We start from the raw sequence: 20,376 nt of genomic DNA, 5'->3' as shown, positions 1-20,376 counted from the left end.
AATATTGGCTCTGTTTCCCTTTATGGAGGTCTAGCTGATCTGAAGTGGGGAAGGGATGAAAGGAACCCATTTCCACAGAGCAGAGGCTCTTTCTTCAGCCGCATCCCACGGCCCTTCTGCCCTTTAAGTTGTTTTTCTGTTTTTCTAAGGCAGAGGGTTCTCTTGCCACCTCAGCGCTCTGCTTACGATAGGAAAACGACAGAGGCGCAACCCTTGGTGGTTGGTAGCTGTACATTTGCCAACGCCCGTGGGACTTAATCTAAGTGAATCTCTGCGGCCCTCCAAATACCGTTTTTTAATCTCAAACTTGATTCCAAGCTTCAGGTTGAGGTCCTGGAAAGGAAAATGAGATCTGAGGGATCCAAAGCCAGGTAACAGGCGCAATGTAAATGGGCGGGATCAATTCCTGCCAAGGAAAACCCTGCTTCATGGACGGAGGCCATGCTCCATGGCATAGGTGAGGCTCAGGGAACTCAAAGGTTGCTGACAGCAGGGGAGATAGGGCATATGTGGATAAGAGTGGGTACTCCCACCCCCTAGGCCCCCCTGCTTCGTGGGTGCAAGCCGCTTTGGCACACATGGGTGGCACCTGCCAAGGTCACTGGGACTCGGAGATAAAGATAGAAAAGAAAAGAGGGGAACACCCTCTTTCTTTCTCCCTCACACCCCAAGTTTTTGCTGAAAGAACGAAGGGAATGAGGAATACCCCAAATTCCCTGCCTTTCGGAATGGGCGACCAACAAACTTTATCATCTCCAGTTTATACTCAGAAACAGATGCTGGGTCTAGATGGTACTTTAGAGGATCTCCTGAAAGTGGCCACCTTGGTCTTTTAGATCTAAGAAAGAGGCAGAAGCTTTAGTGACCACAGTGCAAGCCCATGAACCCCAGAATTCCTAACGTTCACCTGTTAACCACTACAGATGTGGCAAGAACAGTTCTCTCTCTCAAAGTTTAACCGCTCCCATACAAGACTTAATTTTTTTCACCAGGGTGAGACAGCTTGGGGTACAATGTCGTTAGTATATTTCACTTCTTATTTCTGTAATCTTTGGCACTAAATTCTTTCCTTGCATAGTACACGTGTTTGACCCATGCATACTTAACCTCGTAAAGCTTGTTTTTTCTCTCGCCTGGAGGCCATCAAGGCTCCAAAAGGCAGGCAGCCAGAGCCTCGGACCATGGCTCCCTTTTGCCAGGGATCCTTAGGTAAATCTCTGGAAGGAATCTGATTGCCATTTTCCCCAAACAATGTCCCCTTTCAGCAGGAAGTAGCTAAGACCGGTCGTTGTCCATATTCTAACGGCAATTAGATGTGCCTCTTCAGAGGGGGATGATATAGAATGGCTGGGCTCCAGGCTCCCCATTGGACCCCATCCTTAAGCCTAGAACCACGACCCTAAGTGCAAACAACTGACCCCATTTCTTTGCCCAAATGTTGCTTTTCTGGCCTGCCATGCCCCTATCCTGTGCCCATAAAAAGACTTCAGCTGGCAGAGCAACACAGTGGCTGATGCAAGTAGTCAGTGCAAGCGGCTGGGGATGCAAGTGGCTGGGCGTCGGGGATCCAAGCTGCTGAATGTCAAGGATAGAAGTGGCTGAGTGTTGAGACTATAGATAGATATGGCTAACTTCAGAGGTGCGGCTTAGGGAAAGATCATCTTCTTCTGCACCATCCCCTTTCCAACTCCCATCCTGATGACAGTCATCACCCAATAAAATCCTCCACATACACTACCCTTCACTCCATTTGCGTGACCTGATTTTTTCTGGACACTGGACAAGAACCCAGTTGCCGGGAGGACAGGGACTTGGACACTGCAGGGCAGCACAGAGCCTGCTCCCACCAGAGAGGAGCGACTGGCTGGTTCCAGCCTTCATTCCCTCCAGTTCCTGGACTTGCTTGCTTGCCTGCTCCCTCTTGCGGGGAGTGGCCAGAGGCCGACTGAGCGAAAGGAGCCACTCCAGTTTCTGCCCATGAAGGGGGTCAAGGCAACAATCCCATCTCAGTACAAGGAAGGAGGTCTTAGTATTCTTCACTCTTCAAGCCCACAATTTAAAAGTTGGCTCTGAGAGACAGAAAGGGAATTTATTCCAATAATTGCAGTAGAGGCTTATTTCTTTTCCTTCTGTAGAAAAGGTAGAAGAGAAAGCTTTTGAGTTGTGGCTGCTTTGGTGCAGAGTGGGCAGAGCCAGAGGAGCTGTGAGAATCTCCCAAGTATCACTAGTTATCACCCGGGACTGTCACGCCAACAGGCAAGCCTGGATCCAGCCTCTGTTTACCCTCACTCCTAGGCTTGGTGTTTTCATAACTGTGAGGTCTTCAAGCTTAACAAGGCTCTCAGTGCTGACGGGTCATTCTTCTCCATTCCTAAGTTATCTTTTTCTTCCAAAACTTACTGTAGTGATTTCAAATCCTATAGTTTTTTTATACTTCCAGCTATGTCTATAAAAACATGCTCACCCACGCTGGCCCACAGATATCTTATCCTCCTGCCTTGTTGTCGTAAGGGAGGGGGCATCCTTCTCAGATGTGTGTCTAATACCTGCATCTGTGCTCTGCATGACATTTAATCCTCTGTATCTTCCACCCAACCCTTGACTGGCTTTTGTCTGTCCATATTTAAACATGCTTGAGATTTTCAAATCTTCATAAAAGTTTCTCTCTATTGCATGTCTTACTGTCCCCAAAGATCTGTTTTGAGAGTTATCTGCAATTGTTATCTTTACTTTCTCACTGTTTTCTTGTACTTCTACTCATTGAAATCTGACTTTTACTCCTCTCACTCCATAAAACTGCCCTTGTAAGGGTCATCCTACTTATAGCTCATGTTAAGGAACACTTCTAAGTCCTTAGGCAAGAAATCTCCTCTGGGCAGCATTTGACACCGTTGACAAGGTTCTCCTTATTGAAACACTTTTATCTTGGTGTCTGTGACACTGTGCTTTTTTGGTTTTTCTCCAACTTAATCAGATCAGATTGTTTCTTCTCAATTTCCTTTTTTCGTTGTTACTGTTTTCTTTCTGCCCAGCCCTCAGATACTGGTGTTCTTAAGAGGGCTCCTTCTTTTTCACTCAACACATTTTCTCTCAGGTGATCTGTAACAACAAGCTATTTGCTGATGACTGCCATTTATTTGTTTAACAAGTATTTATTGAAATGGAAACAAATCATAGGAAGAATAAACAAATTCAAATGCTGGATCCTTGAAAAGATCAATAATATAAGTCAACTTCTTGTGAGTTTGACTACTTAAAAAGAAAGAATGAGAGTAAAAATATATAAAATTGAAAATAAGAAAGGAGATATTTTCACAGATACAGAAAAAATTAAAATGTTCGTAAAAACCCTACATCCAACTCCTATGGCAATACATCTAAAATCCTAGAAAAAGGGATTATTTCTTAACAAAACATAATTCACCAAATTGTACTCAAGAAGTAGGAAGTTTGAATAGATCAATTTTCAGTAAGAGTTTAGAAAAATTAGAGGAACCATTGGAAAAGGGACTGAGAGAATAATATTCCTATTTACTAATTTAGTTTTTTGGCAAGGGAAAGGGGAGGATGAAGGCTAGTAGAAAGTGGGTTGTGGTCAATAAACCTAACAGAGGAAGTGATCAGAGAAAGACGGCTGAGAGTTTCCCTGTTCAGCATGTAGACTTTTTTCTTAAAACTCCTGGTACCGCCCTAAAGCAGGTGTCTATAAATTATGAACAAGTGGCCAAATCCAGCCCACCATCTTTTTTATAAAGGTTTTTTGATACACAACAACACCCATTTGTTTAAGTGTTGTCTATGGCTGCTTTGGTGATACAATTTCAGAACTGAGTAGTTACAGCAGAGACCAGATCGCTCATAAGACCTAAAATATTTGCTCTCTGGATCGTCACAGGAAAAGATTGCTGACTCCTGCCCTAGACCTCATCTCTATCCGCTTCTATGTCTGGTGACATAGAAGGTTCTGTAGGACATTTTCGTCAGAGAATATACCTCCCATTCTTACAGAGGAAGAAGAAGGGTGGTTGCCTAACTCTGTTGGGATGTGGGGGGGGGGGGGTGGACATTTAGGAGTTTCTTTCTTTTATATGCTTTTATATAGCACTGCCCCACAATCTTTGGCTGGACCTAGTGCCATTAATTTGTTAGTTTTCCAAGGTCCTCAAGTTGGTGATGAATATGCTACTCCGTGAGTGCCTTGGTTTGACTATCCTCAGCTTTTGAGTCACTTTCCATTTCTTCCTTCAGTCTTTGCCTTCATATATTGTAGCTTGGATTTAGGGAAGTTTCTTACTTTTACTCAGCTGGGGTTTGTGTTTCTTGTTTCTGTTTCTCTTTCTGTTTGTTTACTTAAGGTGATATAATTATCTTAAAGTCCAAATGAAAGCATACATTCCTAAGAAGAGAAATAAGATAAACATCTCAGGACGTGGTAAGAGCAAAGTATGATTGGTATGAACTTAATGATATGGAATCCATTCAAAATGCATCACAGAAACAAAAGAATGACTATAGTAGAGTGTCTCAGTATATGAGATCATATATGATTTGATCAAGGCTTTTTGTTGCAGACAACAGAATTTACTCTAGCTAATTCAAATGAAGGGGATCTACTAGGTGGGTTAGGTAGCTTTCTAGATGAAAGAACCATGCTTGGACGTTATGCAGCCAAGTAGAGGGTTCACCATACATGAGACATTTCAAACGGAAGTAGCATTGCTGCTACTCTTATTGCTTGGGATTTATGATACGAGAACTTGAGAAATCCCCTCACAGCCACCCCAACAGAACAAAATATTTCTTTCTTTTCTTTTTTTTTTTTTTCTTTTTTGAGACAGAGTCTTGCCCTGTCACCCCGGCTGGAGTACAGTGGCGCAATCTTGGCTCACTGCAACCTCTGCCTCCCAGGTTCAAATGATTCTCCTGCCTCAGCCTCCTGAGTAGCTGGGATTACAGGCACCCACCACCATGCCCAGGTAATTTTTGTATTTTTAGTAGAGATGGGGTTTCACCATGTTGGCCAGGCTGGTCTCGAACTCCTGATCTCGTGATCCACCCACTTCGGCCTCCCAAAGTGCTAAGATTACAGGCGTGAGCCACCGTCCCTGGTTCAAAATCTTTCTTTCTTTCTTTCTTTCTTTCTTTCTTTCTTTCTTTCTTTCTTTCTTTCTTTCTTTCTTTCTTTCTTTCTTTCTTTCTTTTCTTTTCCTTTCTTTCTTTCTTTCTTTTCTTTTCCTTTCTTTCTTTCTTTCTTTCTTTCTTTCTTTCTTTTCTTTTCTCTTTCTTTCTTTCTTTCTTTCTTTCTTTCTTTCTTTCTTTCTTTCTTTCTTTCTTTCTTTCTTTCTCTTCTTTCTCTCCTTCCTTCCTTCCTTCCTTCCTTCCTTCCTTCCTTCCTTCCTTCCTTCCTTCCTTCCTTCCTTCCTTCCTTCCTTCCTTCCTTTCTTTCTTTCTTTCTTTTTCTTTCTTTTTCTTTCTTTTCTTTCTTTTCTTTCTTCTTTTTCGGAGTCTCGCTCTGTCACCCAGACTGGAGTGCAATGGCATGATCTTGGCTCACTGCAACCTCTGCCTCCTGGATTCAAGTGATTCTCCTGCCTAAGCCTCCCGAATAGCTGGGATTACAGGCACCCGCCATCATGCCTGGCAAATTTTTTTGTATTTTTGTAGAGATAAGGTTTTACCATGTTGGTCAGGCTGGTCTTGAACTCCTAACCTCAGGTGATCCACCTGCCTTGGCCTCCCAAAGTGCCGGGATTACAGGTGTGAGCCACCGTGCCCAGACAATTTCACTGTGCTTTCTAAGAGAATAAACATTTTTTTGTACAACTACTTATCATATTGACCTCTCTGCTGTAAGACTTGCTGTAAGACTTGGGTGTGCCTGTTTTCTGGCATCCTCATCTCATATGTAACAATAGTACAACTGGATCTAAGAATGCTGGATGTTTGCCTTTAGCCTCAGACTGTATAAGAAGGCAAACTAGAAGGGAGTGGCAGCTGAATGAGCCAGATCACAATATCTTCCGCAACGACCAAGGTAGCACGGCAGCACTTCTGAAAGAAAATAGCACTGGACTTCATCCCATGTGGGTAAAAAATCCAGACAAAAAAAAGGTGAAAAGATAGGATACAATTAGAAAAACAATCTACATGTATTTGAGACTTACATAGAACCATCTTAGCAATATAATTCCTAGAAACAGATCTTAAATGATTTTTTGAAGAGACAAAGTCTAGAAACTATAGAAGGAAATATGTTTGACTATGTAAAAGTGAAAGTTTTGATTTTAAAAAAAGGATCCAAACTAGTGTCACTTAGACCTGTTTGTAAATTTGTAGAGCTGTCCAGTCTGCCATGTGCTACCAACCCATTCCTAGGCAAGTACAGAAACTGAGAATAAGCATTTATGGACTTTTATAGATATTTGATATTGCTATGACATCCAAGTGTGTGATTTTGTATTTTACAAAACAATGATTTGCTATAGATTGGAAATATTGTCCAGTACTGGGCCTTTGCCACAGAGAACTTAAAAAACACTTCCATAAGGAAAGTATATATATATACATGGGTGAACTCTGGAACAAAGTTACTTGCAATACAGCTGACAAAGTATTAAACTCTATAGTATGCAGAAAATATACAAGTTGACATGGAAAAATTTTAAAAAGTACCAAGAAATAAATGGATTCAGAGAAGAAATTCAAATGTTCAATAAAATCGTATGTCATTTGAGCTCATGAACGGTTGACCATATGTTTCCACTCTTTAGACTTATAAAAATTGAAAAGAGCTATAATACATATTGCTAATGCAGATATAGGAAATTCCTTATACATTGCCAGTGGAACTATGAATTGTTATAGCCGTTTTAGGAAGCAATCTGGCAGCATCCATTAAAATAAAAATAAATTGAACATACTCTTTGACTCAGCAGTACTCTTCCTGTGAATCGATCCTATCAAAATAAAAACACTCATAAGTAAGCACATCTCCTCAAACATGTTTATTGCAGCCTCCATTTGTAGTTGCAAAAATTTAGAAACAAAGTGAATGCCAGTAATAGGGGAATGGCTGAATAGATTGTGGTCCATTCACCCCAGGGAACCTTATGTGGCTATTAAAAAGAATGAATTAGAATTATACCAATTACCTTGGCAGGATTTTTATGAGGTATCCTTGAGAGAGTAAAAGAAGATGCAGAAAATGTTTCATATACTATCATTTATATGAAATCATAAATGACAAAACCCTGTTCATGTATATCTTTTATCGGTATATTTTGAAATATAATTGTGAACATTGAGAAAAATAAGAAAAATAAATACTAGATCATTAACATGGGTTATTGTGGGTGTGTCAGTGAAGATGTGGGTGAACCTGACAAGTGGAGAGAAGAAAAAATAGACAGTATTATAAATCACATCATGTATGATATGATTCAATTCATGTAAAAGTGTCCATTTTGTATATGTACATAAAACACTTTTTAAGACAATCTTTATAAAAGATGAGCTAGCTTTGTATCTGCCAACTTGTAGAGATAGCTACAATAATGTGACAATACAATAATATGCCAATAAAGAAAACAATCAAAAAAATCAAACAGAAAAACGTCAATATCTTGGTAGAAAAATATTCAAAGGGCATATATTGCGATTCAATAAGAGATAGATATAAAATCACCAATTGCCATGTGAAAAATATTCAACCTGATTAAAAATCAAAGAAATGCAAGTGAAAATATGATCAGATGTATATATTATTACACACAATACTATGTAAATATTATTAAAATCAGTAACTTTTGAGTTGTGAATGGTACTTTCAAATATCTTTCCAAAGAGAATGAAAATTGAAATAATAGTTCTAGGGGGAAATATCTAAAAAATCAAACCAGGTGTTTGTCATTGATATTGATTCCTTGTGTAAAATTTTATTCTATCAATGTAAATATGTTAGTAGGAAGGAACTGTTTTTTCTGTGAAAAGAGATGTACTAAGGGGTGTCAATAAGCAAATGAAATAACGGAATCTCTGTATTATTTACAGAGTGAAACACTTAGAACTGCCTAAATGTCCAACAGAAGGGGAATTAGTTAAATAGAAGATTGTACAACCACATAAAATAGCTATTGTTATGAAAACATGCTCAACATGTGTTGTGATTAAAATGCAGGTGAAACAATCATGTTAATATTTTGCTGCTTTTTTAGTAAAATATAGATTTCTATGAGAAAATATTAGACAGGCAAACACAAAAAAGTTAAAAGTAATTTTGGGGAGCATGATGGGATTATGGGTAACATTTTTTAGCCTCGTGTCTTTCTGTAGTTTCCAAGTTTTCTGCACCGAGCAATAGTTTTAATTAGAATGAAAAAAGATGTTATAAAAATGTTAAAAGGCTATAAAGATTACCATCTTCTGGAAGTGCACTCGGAAGGGAGATTAAGCAGGTAGGAGTTATGTGATGTATTCAGGAAGAGAACTGGCCACCGTGCTCTGTCACTCCCTCCACATCAGTTTGGCATATGAACTCTAACCTTTTGCTTTCAAAGCCGGAGATATAATCAAAGGTAGGTCATTAGTTAATTGCTTTGAGGTTATTTCCGAAGTCCCTAGTGGGCTCTTGTAAATGATTAGTAATATCATTATTACTTACACAATTGTGGGCAGGCCATTATTGCTTTCTCAGCACTGACTCAGGGTTTTATAAGCAAATGGCTCTCAACTTGGGGTTCCCTAACCTTGAGAGGTCCAAAATGATGGTAAGGTCTCTGAACTACTTTGTATACATAAAAAATGTCAAGAAATTATGCCTTTATCCTTATAGTCCTGTACAGGCTGACAAAGCCTTATTTTAATAGCTTTTTTGTCTTTCACTTGTAATATAATATGCAATTTTAATTTGATACATCGTGATAAATTGGTAATTAAAATAGTTTTTGATAAATATACATATATTGGAAACTTGGTTTATTACTAAATGAATACAAATTTGAGTTTTAGAAAAGTCTTTCAAACATGGAATTAATTTTTTTTCCTGACTCTAAGATTATTCTTGTATTTAATATTTAGGCCCAGCGACAATCCCTAAAATTTTATTTGTACTCCACTTACAGATAGGAACTTGTTATGATATTTCTGAAGAAGAAGAGACTATAAGGAAGAGCTCTCCTGACTTAGCAACCATTCTCCATTTTCCAAAAGGGTAAACCAAGGCACAGAAAGATGGGCACAAGGTCATGGTTGCTGAAGGAAAGAGCTATTACCAAAACCTATATTTTATGTTTTCAAGTTTTTCATTTCTCCTTGGGTTCTAGGTTTTTTTCCAGGTAACTTATGCATGCAGAAGGTAACAAACACTCGTGCACACACACTGAAAATCAGAAAGAGAGTGAGAGAGTAGACATAATAAGTACTTTTGTTTAGAGAAGAAAGGCTGAGGCCTGGAGAAGTTAAGCGACATGCTTGAAGCCACACAGCTACTCAGAGGCAAAGCCAGGATTTGAACATGGGTAGTCTGAATCCAGGATCTTGGCCTCCACCCTTCTATAACATGACACTTGTATCCCTGAAAAAAGAAAAAGTCAACCAGCAGCATTGTGAAAAGAGTCCTTTAATAAAATGGCTAATTCTGGCAACGGGCCCAGAGAGGAGATGGAGAAACCCATTTAGTTTTACTTCCATGACTGATACATATCTTAAAACTGACTTTCTTGCTGAAAGATTTTTTAAATCCTAACTCTAAAGACTGAGGAACTTAAAACTAACTGAAAATTCTGGCCATTATTGATCATCAGGGATATGGGGATATTTTAAAGAAAGAACTTCTAGCCAATGTAACACCTGGATTAAATTAATAGCTTCTCAATCCAGCCAATAGGTGCTTCTAAACAACACTGGCTGCTCTTGGTCTATTCTGGAAGTGACCAGAACAAAGAAAGGTTTTTCAGTGTTATTTCCCTTGCTATTTTCTCAATGTGCCGTGATGCTTCTGTTGTGGGAAGTTTAGCATTGAATGGATAAATTTGACAGTCCAGATGAGCTCTTCTAGGTGGAAGCATAGATTTAAATTTTAGATTCCAAGCAAAACTTTCAATTAAAAAAAGGGAAAAAATGCTTTTGAAGGAGAAAATATGGTGGCTGCTTAGTGTCTGTGTGCAGGTTGGAGGGCTTAGCGTGGGAGGAGTGAAGAGAGCTTCCTTTTGTTGATTTCCCTAAGTCATCAGTCAGACTAGCAGTACATCAATATTATAAGCATTTTTATAAATGGAAGAAATGAATGAGTTCCCATGTGCAGCCACTCGAAAACCTGCATCAGCTCAGCAAAGCTTTCCTTCCAAGAGGCCCACAGCCTCTGGCCTATCTCCTCACGGAACAGAAAATGTGTGGAAAGGGCTTCATGCTCTGGTCACTGATTACAGAGTCAATTATCTTACTACAATTTTTTTTCACAGTAAGAAAACCTAACCACTTTCAATGAAAAAATGGTCTCTACTGCATTCTCCATAAATGTCCTTGACTCTTCTTGAGGGCATTTTTATGGCCCTCAGGTATACAGATTTGATGAAACATAGTAGGTTCTCTGTACATGTTTGTTGAAATAAATTATTTTAAGACATATTAAAATGGTGTGGGGAATACCTAACCCATAGGGTTGGGTTTTGTTTGTTTGTTTGTTTGTTTGGAGATGGAGTCTTGCTCTGTCACCCAGGCTGGAGTGCAGTGGTACAACCTTGGCTCACTGCAACCTTCTGCCTCCCGGGTTCAAGCAATTCTCCTGTCTCAGCCTCCCGAGTAGCTGGGATTACAGGTGTGCGCCACCATGCTAGGCTAACTTTTGTATTTTTAGTAGAGACAGGGTTTCACCACGTTGGCCAGGTTGGTCTTGAACTCCTGACCTCGTGATCCACCTACCTCGGCCTCCCAAAGTGCTGGGATTACAGACGTGAGCCACCACACCTGGCCCCATAGGGTTGTTTCTAAGATTCAGTGGCACACTATCTGTAAACTCCTGTTGCCTGGCTCAATAAATGGTAGTTATAAAAGAGTGCTAAGTTCCATAGGAAAAAAGAAATTGGTAAATGATGTGGGAGTCTAGAAATTAATGAATTTACTTCCAGCTTTGAGAATGAAGATGAGTGTAACACTTAAAGCTTTTTTTCAGAAGTAACATTTGAACTGAGCATTAGGGAGGAAGAAGTCTATTTTTCTTCCTCCACCATCTTTTTGTTTCTCTGGAGGGGAAGGTATACAGAATTGATTAAATCTTGGGCCATGGATGGCTCACATTTCCTGGGGCGTAGGGCCAAAGAAGTTAGGTCAAATGCATGATGTGGTGGTCTCTCTCCTTCCCTGTTTCCATATATATAAATTTCTATCGATCTTGGCACTGTCCTATCTTTTATCTCCAGCAATCCTATCACCAATAGTTGTGTAGGCTGAATGGATAATTCCCCTCAGAGGCTGCCATCTTGCTTGCTAGTCTCTTCCTCTCAAGGATCTTTGTATCCGGCTTACCTTAGCCTCATTTCAGAATGACTGTGGTAAGATATAACTTTGGTATTACAGCAGAGTAAAAGTCCCTATTAGTTTTCTAGGGCTGCTATAACTTAACAAAATTCCACAGACAGGGTGGCTTATAAAACAGAAATTTATGTTCTCAGTTCTGAAGGCTAGATGTTTGAGATCAAGGTGTTGGCAGCCCTCCTGAGGGCTGTGAAGGAAGGATCTGTTCCAGGACCCTCTCCTTGGCTTGCAGATGGCCATCTTCTCCCTGTCTCTTCACATAGCATACTCCCTCTGTCTGTGTCTGTGGCTAAGTTTTCCGAGAGATGGAGGAGTTTATCAAGTATTAACTCACACAATCACAAGGTCCTACAATAGGCTGTCTACAAGCTGAGGAGCAAGGAAAGCCAGTCCAAATCCCAAAACTACAGAACTTGGAGTCTGTTGTTGTTTGAGGGCAGGCAGCATCCAGCACAGGAGAAAGATGTAGGCTGGGAGGCTAGGCAAGTCTAGTCTTTTCACATTTTTTGGCCTGCTTTATATTCTAGCCGCGCTGGCAGCTGATTAGATGGTGCCCACCCAGATTAAGGATGGGTCTGACTTTCCCAGCACACTGACTCAATGTTAATCTCCTTTGGCGACACCCTCACAGACACACCCAGGAACAATACTTTGTATCCTTTAATCCAATCAAGTTGACACTCGGTATTAACCATTACGGTCCATAACCAAGTCTTCCTTAAGGCTTGAATCTGCACCAGTGTTCCAATATTGTTTGCCACAAGGTCAAAATTAAGTGATGACTTTGAGTTCCAATCTGATCTATCATTGTTCCCTTTGCATATTTCCTGTTGAGCCTCTGTGATAAAGAAGTCATTTGAATATACCTGGTTCCCCGATCCAAGTGGCAGCTAACAGTCTTCACACACCCTTCCCTCAAAACCCTAATGTGAGCTTTGAAAGATGTATGATTTGAATGTGTGGAGATGGGAAATTACTGAGCCTGTAAATATCACATATGGGGCTTGGTCTAAAGTGAGGTTACTGGGGCACCTACCTTAAAGACAGAATTCAAAGGGATGCCAAAAAGCTTATTAATCAAGTTAAATAATATTTCAATGAAGTATTTAAAAAAGCAAACTAATAAAAAAATCCACGATAAAAAAAAATCAAACTTTAAAAAGACAAGATCCATGACAGTCCTTCAAATATTTTTTGACAGGTGTCTAAAAACCTCTCAGAGCCTCCAAGCCTTCTAAGAGCCTCTATTTCTGGGTTGAAGTCTTGCTGTGGTGTCAAATGTCTCTTATAGGACATGGTATTTAGATACCTCACTACTTTTCCATTAATTCATTCAACAAATTATTTGTTTATTGTGTGTCTACTAAGTGCCATCTAGAATAGTAATTAAATTGTTGTCAAATTAATAAACGAGCAAATATCTAATTACAGTGTTTTTAAAAAGACACCCACAGAGGCTGTCTAGTCTAGTAGAAAGAATAAGCATTGACAAAGTGGTGGGTGTCAGAAGGGCTTGGATTGGATGGTAAAGGATCCTTAAAATAGATTTTTTATTTATTAAGTCAACAAATAATTATTTAGTATCTACTAGTGCAGGGCATTGTACATATATCAGTTAAGCATTTCAAAATGCTAGTAGGCAAAATGATCTAGAGACTCAAAGTGTAAATTGTCAGTATTTTTCAAGAGATTAATTTCATGGAGGAAGACCTCTTGGGTGAATTACCCTAAGAGACAATATTTACTGGATACATGTCATTGCTTTCCTCTAGCTGTTATTCCTCTAGCAGCAATACCTGGAAGAGTAGGCAGAGATAGTGGAAGGGGGCATTTCTTCTTTATTAGTCATGAAAAATGAGACATATAAACCAAATTGGACAAAAGTGGAAACTAAGTACAGTGATGAATACTTTAGTGAAGAAGATGCGCATTTGGTTGCAAAATTTCAAGTCTGCTAAGCCTGTATGAAAACTACAATGAGCTATCAGTTAATCTCTAATGTTTAAAGCGCTAGAGAGAGAAGTAAGCAAGCTGCATCCCTTGTTCATAAAACCAGATGATCACTTTCAACCCTCAAAGGGCAGTATTTAGCTGATGATGCTTTAAGTAATTTTCTGGAGTTACGGAGTAAATGCTGCAACAAGAGGTAGCTTTAAGTTTCCTGTTTGTGGGGAGGGGATGAGAGGGGAAAGAACAAAATTGGCCTCTTCTCTAGGAAAAGAGGATGAAAAAGATGGGATAAGAAAGACAAATAGGCTTACCCAGACAATGGGCAGGAAATCGGGGGTAGCAAATGGCTTTATAAAGAGACAGCACAGAGCAGTAGTGGGTGTGGACCCATCTAACTGAAATGACAATTCAACTAACACTGATGGAACTCACCTACAATGGATAAGAAACCATCCTAGAATGCCCTGGGGGGATTCATGGTCCCTGCCCCTGAGGTACTGATAATAAATAGGAAAGAGGATGACATTTGTGAATTATTTTAATATAAAATGAACTCTGGAATATACTACTATAAATATATAAAATATCATATGTGTACTGCAATAATAAAACATGCATGTGTATGTATGTGTATGTGTGTATATATATTTTGTGTATATGTGTGTACATATACATACATGTTATGCATATATAACATGTTATACATTATACACAACATGTATGTTTATATATGTATGTATATCTTATATAGAGAGAATGTATAGAAAACATTCAAGTACTGTTAAATATCCATCTGAAAGCCTTGCACTCATTCTCCTCCTAATCTAGAAACTATGATATTGTTTAAAGCTAGTGTTCGGCACAAAATCAACACAATGCAAGGAAATAAATGACATCCTCAAGAAGCACTTGCCGTGACTTATCCAGTGTGAGTCTACAGGGCAGCACTGTGTCCACGCCCATTTCTCATAGGGATGCTGTGAAATAGATCACTTACAGGACAGAAAACAGTGAGAGAGCCCCAATTCACTCCATCATTGTAAGCCCAAGACGTAGGTTCTGCTGGGCCACAGCCTCACTGGTCACCTGGCCTTCTGTTTGGAAGAATCTCAGAACAGCCGACTTTAGTGCTTGATGGAGACCAGGCCCCAGGCCAGCCACCTCTGGATTTCTGATTGCAGCCTCTTATAAGTCAGCTCAGCAGCGTGAGTACTAGGGGTTGATTCCCTTAATCACTGATGTGGACAAGACGGTTTGGCCTTATGCCAAGGTTCTTGGCTCTCTGGCTCCTGTTCTGAAAAACATCCATCTTCTGCAGTGACACTGACAGGAGAAATGAACTGCCCTCTATGTCCTTAAACTCTCTACTTTGCCAAAACAACACACACAGCTCAATACACCGGGCGCTTATCTTTTAACCTTTGCTGGTGTGTTAGGCTTTAACATTGCTGACCTGGGGCTCTGGGCCCAGGCAAATGGACAGATCTATTCCTGAGATGCTGTTTGCCCTCTAGTGTCAATATTGGCAAAAGGGAGGGGGGATCAATGGCAGTCTAGCTGGTTAGATTAGTCTTTGCAGGAAAGAGACTCAAAGACCGTGTTAACACTGGCTTGACTGATTTTTAACCTCATGGGTGAATCAATTCAGTTTAAAAGGGTGGAGCCCATAGGACGTGGAAACGCAGCCACAGAACGCCCTCTGAGTCACATTACCAGCAAAGAAACACACATGGACATTTGAGGGCCACCCTCATGGGTTTATGTGAGAGCATCACTTGTGATGCTAGAAAAGAGAATACTACACATTCACGGTCCTGCTTGAGAGTCCTGTGTCTCGGACAGTCCCAGATTACTTTCGTATTATTCTGGGAACCAGCAGAATTCCTAAGAATAGCCAACTGTAACCAGCATGCTGCCAAATTATTTCTATTTTCCCAGCAGTTGTTCTCCAGTAAATGCTAATTTGCTAACCAAATGTATTATTTTTTGTTGGCATCAAAGAAATAATAACCAAGGGTCCCCTGGGTTATTTCTTGTTGTTTCTTTTCACTCTTCCACAACCACCCCTGCCACCTTAAGAAAGTTTATTGAATAAGGAACAAAGTCAGTTATTGTACTTTTTTTTTTTTTTTTTTTTTGAGACGGAGTTTTCGCTCTCGCCCAGGCTAGAGTGCAGTGACGCGATCTCGGTTCACTGCAACTCCACCTCCCAGGTTCTAGTGATTCTCCCGCCTCAGCCTCCTGACTAGCTGGGATTATAGGCACGTATCACCATGCCTGGCTAATTTTTTTTTTTTTTGTATTTTTAGTAGAGCTGGGGTTTTACCATGTTGACCAGGCCGGTCTTGGACTTCGGACCTCAGGTGATCCACCCACTTTGGCCTTCCAAAGTGCTGGGATTGCAGGCATGAGCTACTGCGTCTGGCCCAGTCATTGTAATTTACAATTACAATACTTGTACTACACAATTAATAGTATGATGTTCACTGTATAAATAACATGTATGATGTTCACTGATAGTAGATGTTCACTGTATAAATAACATGTGTGATGCTCACTGAGCCACCGGGGTGTGTGACTTCAAGCAGCACTCCTCCCAGGGTTAAGGAACTAGGTTGGGCAGACACAGGGAAAAAACCAGTCTTGCTTTTTAAAGATGCTTGCCAGAGTTTCTAAAAGCAATAGTAAGATTGGAGAGACTGAAGCAGTGAGTTGGCGTGATGTAGAACTGAAAACTAACCCATATAAGGAACACTTGGAGATATTCATGACATGGTAACCCTCTCTGGTCAAAGGATGACTATCTGAAGGAGTTTAAATTAGTGCTATGTTATTCCAGGTGGTAAAACCAGGACAAATATTTGAAAGTTACTAGGAAACAGATTTTATTTAGTCTCCTAAAAAGAGCTTTTCAGCAAACTGAACTCTGTATTTTTACATTTTTATTTATTAATTTATTTTTTAGGTTCTTCCTCTGTCACCCAGGCTGAAGTGCAATGCTACTATCATAGCTCACTGAAGCCGTGAACTCCCGGCCTCAAGCAATCCTCCTGTCATGGCCTCTCAAATTGCTAGGATTACAGGTGTGAGCCACTGTGCCTGGCTTGAACTGTTTTTTAGAAAGATCACGTTCCCTTAAAAAAGCAGAGAGTTTCCCATCATTGGAAATACTCAAAGCAAGACCAAGTGACAAGAGATGTTGCGTTGGGTGGAAGGTCACCTGGTGTGGTCTTGAATGTACTCCTGGCACTTGAATGTACTCCTTTGATTCTGTGAAGAAAGGGGACATGTGCTCTTCTCCACTAGATCTTCAGGTTCCCTGGAATCTGTCCAGGATCTATGGTATCGTAGCAGTCAGATGTGGCTAGCTCCCAGGAATTTCTCTTATCTTGATAACTCCTTTAGGTCAGGAGATGGATACTAATAAACTCATGCAGGAAATTAAAATTGTCCTCCTTTAATGCTATTTGAAGTCAAACCTTTGGAGCATTCTTTCTTCCCCATGCTTTCCTCCCATTCTTTATTTAAAAGAATTGTGTGAGGAGCTGTCTTCCTCTGTAATTATCCCTGTCACGGCTGCTCAGGATGGTTTTACTAACTGGCAAGCAAATCTCTCAGAGAAAATGGATGATGGGCAGTTCTAAAGGGGAACATGGAGACTTTTCGTCTTGGAGCTCCTGTGATGGCAGCTTCTAGTCAAGATCCTCAGACAGGGGCTGACACTGCCTGTAATGTCACCCCAAGATGAGAGGCTACTCACTCAAAGGGAATCCTCTGAACATGAGCTCCATGGCACCCCTTCCCACTTCAAAGTGTTGATTAGCCTGAGAGTGAGAGGTTCCTGCTGGATTAAGGCTTGACTTATTGTTAATTGATGACTTTAAGAAGTACCAGTCAGTTTTGCTAGATCGACAGTCAGGTTGGTTACCGGAAGTACTTCCGTAGGTCCTGATAGCATAGAATTCTTAGTGGCCAAGGTTGAGGCTCCCCGCAGGGTGTGCAGAGCTTGTAGTGAGTTTAATTTGAGAGGGAAAGTGATTTTCATCATAGTTATAAAAAACACAGGGGAGTTCAAAAGGAATGTCTGTGCCAGTCTACAATGATGCACATTGAGACAGTAAGTCAGATGTCATGCTTTTAGGAGACTGTGTCCTCATGGCATCCAATCTGAATGTGAAGCAAAAAAACAAAACAAAACAAAACAAACAAAAAAAATGAAAAACAAAATCACGTCATTCACTTCTCTTCAGCATGCCTTTTATTTTTGCCATTGCAAGCGCAGCTATAAAAATGGACTCGGGATCCAGGAATTAGGTGATAGGAAATCCAGGACTACTTGATCCTTCACATAAGCAGGATAATTTTGTACTCTGAGCAACATTTTATCCCTTTAGGGTTGCCATGCACTTCAAACCATTCAATATCAGATTCCATTTTTGGAATCAGATACACCCTATCATGTATCATCTGTGTAGTATATCTTTTTGTGTTTCTTCACATAGTGAACCTCAGTAACTAAGGACTATTTCCATGGGGGAAAAAAGCCAGTTATCTAATTTGATTGCATTTTTGTTCAAGTTACCTGGAAATGACTATTGGCCACTGAACTCTAGAATGTAATTGTAAACTGAATAGTGTATGTGGCTCGTATAAATTTGGTAAAACAAAATCTGATGACATTGGAGGTTAGATTAAACACAAAGCCCAAAGCTTAGGCCCTGTTCCACACATGCAGGGATGACTGATGGAAGCAATGGTTCTGTGCAACTGGGGTCAGTTCTCTCCTCTGCAACCTTCCCTCACTTCTGGAATGACCTCAACCTGTGGCTCAACTTAGCTTTCCAAGACATCATCATCACAACCTGTCTATACAGTTGCTTTAATTTAACTTAAGCAACATTCATTCAGTATCTATTATGTGTCAGACTCCAGCTAGGAATACAATGATCAGGAAACCATCTGGGGGCGCTATGGGTATAAATAGCTATAGCATGCGAGATATGATGTGACAGAAAGTAGAAGCTATGGGGGGAACAGAGGAGGAAATAGTGAATTAGGAACAGTAGGGGTCAATGAAAGTTATTAGGGGAGTTAAACACTGGTTCATGTGGAAAAAGCATTTCATAGGCTTAAAAGAACATGGTCGTTTATAGGTTGAAACCTTATCTTGGGATTCCAGCTTTTCAATCTGTAACTGTATGTATTATTCAGGACTCTTGGGGGTTAATGGCAGAAAACTGACTCAAATTGGTATAAGCTAGAAAAAAAGATAGTTGACTGGCATCACAAAAAGTGCAAGATACAGATTTTCAGGTATGACTGGATCCACAGTCTCATTAGTTGGATTTTTGGTTTTCCTCCTATTGTTTGAATTTCCTATATATTTTTTAATATTAACCCCTTATCAGATGTATGGTTTGCAACTATTTTCACCTTTCAAAGGTTGTTTCTTCACTCTGTATTGTTTGATGTAATCCCACTTAGCTATTTTTGCTTTTGTTGCCTCTGCTTTTGGGATCATATTCAAAAAATCACTGCCGTCCGGGCATGGTGGTTCACACCCGTAATCCAGCGCTTTGGGAGGCTGGAGCGGGTGAATCATTTGAGGTCAGGAGTTTGAGACCAGCCTGGTCAACATGGTGAAACCGTGTCTCTACTAAAAATACAAAAATTAGCCAAGTGAGGTGGCACATGCCTGTAATCCCAGCTACTTGAGAGGCTGAGGTGAGAGGATTGTTTTACCCCAGGGAGGCAGAGGTTGCCCTGTGATGTGAGCCGTGATCATGCCACTGCACTCCAGCCTGTGTGACAGAGCAAGACTCTGTGTCCAAAAAAAAAAAAAAAAAAAAACTCATTGCCTAGGCCTAGGCCAGTGTCATAGAGCTTTCTCCCTGTTTTCTTTCAGTAGGTGTACAGTGTCAGGTCTTATGTTTAAGTCTGTAACTCATTTTGAGTTGACTTTTGTATACAGTGTAAGATAAGGATCTAGTTTCATTCATCTGCATGTGGATATCCAATTTTCCTTTATGTGCCCATTAGGGGTTGGACTGTCTTCATTTTCCAGCTCTACTCTTTCTTATTGGCTTTATACGGGGAGGCCCTTCGTACACGACGGTAAGGAGACCCCGAGTAGCTGCTGGTTTATAGTCTATCTTCTCAGCTACCTTTGTAGAAAGAGTACCTCTTGCCCCACAGTTACATAAAAACCTTCTGGAACAGTGTCTGTTTGGTTTGGCTGGTTTAAGCGCCCCTCATGCCTATGTTGATCACTGTGTCCAGGGAGATGAACTGCTCTCCTTGGCAGGTCTAGACTGTGTGTCCACTGGAACCACGTAGACTGAGAGGGGAAGCGGTGTTCCTTAAAGAAAATTCAAGTGTGGAATGAAGGAAGAATGCCAAGAAAAACCAACAGATGTCTACAGTTTCTTTCTTTTTCCAATTCTACTAGAAGATTCTCTCCAGTTTTCCCGATGCCCTTAGTGTAGGGTTGTCTGTCAGAAACAGAGCAAATAAAAACACAGAGCATATGGATACATTTGCATTTCTGATCATGAATCATGTTTTGGTATAAGTATATCCCATAATTGTTGTTTATATGAAAGTCAAATTTAACCAGGCATCTTATATTTTCTCTGGCAACCCTTTAGTACCTCACAGAAGACACTGTTGGAAATACTAGTGCCTGAGAAGATGTTAATAGCTTAAAATATTCTCTCAATGTGAGAGAATATGGTGTTGTTCTTAACAGGGTTTGAAATTTTCATTGAAGCAGTCATTATCAACTTTGCCTGTGTATTGGAGTCTTCCAAGGAGCTTTAAAAATATCAGTAATTGGCCAGGTGCCGTGGCTCACGCTTGTGATCTCAGCACTTTAGGAGGCTGAGGTGGGCAGATCAT

General features: G+C 40.2%; 1 long non-coding RNA gene across 4 annotated transcripts in view; it reads left to right on the top strand.

Moving 5' to 3' along the window:
- The window catches only part of LOC105473534 (uncharacterized), a 142,187-nt gene that overhangs the window by 279 nt on the left and 121,532 nt on the right, over positions 1–20,376 (top strand). The gene's annotated exons all lie outside the window — the stretch shown is intronic.

Source organism: Macaca nemestrina, chromosome 17, assembly GCF_043159975.1.
Source record: "Macaca nemestrina isolate mMacNem1 chromosome 17, mMacNem.hap1, whole genome shotgun sequence".
Taxonomy (NCBI): domain Eukaryota; kingdom Metazoa; phylum Chordata; class Mammalia; order Primates; family Cercopithecidae; genus Macaca; species Macaca nemestrina.
The sequence above is the reverse complement of the archived record's forward strand: the minus strand, read 5'-3'. Positions and strand labels throughout refer to the sequence as shown.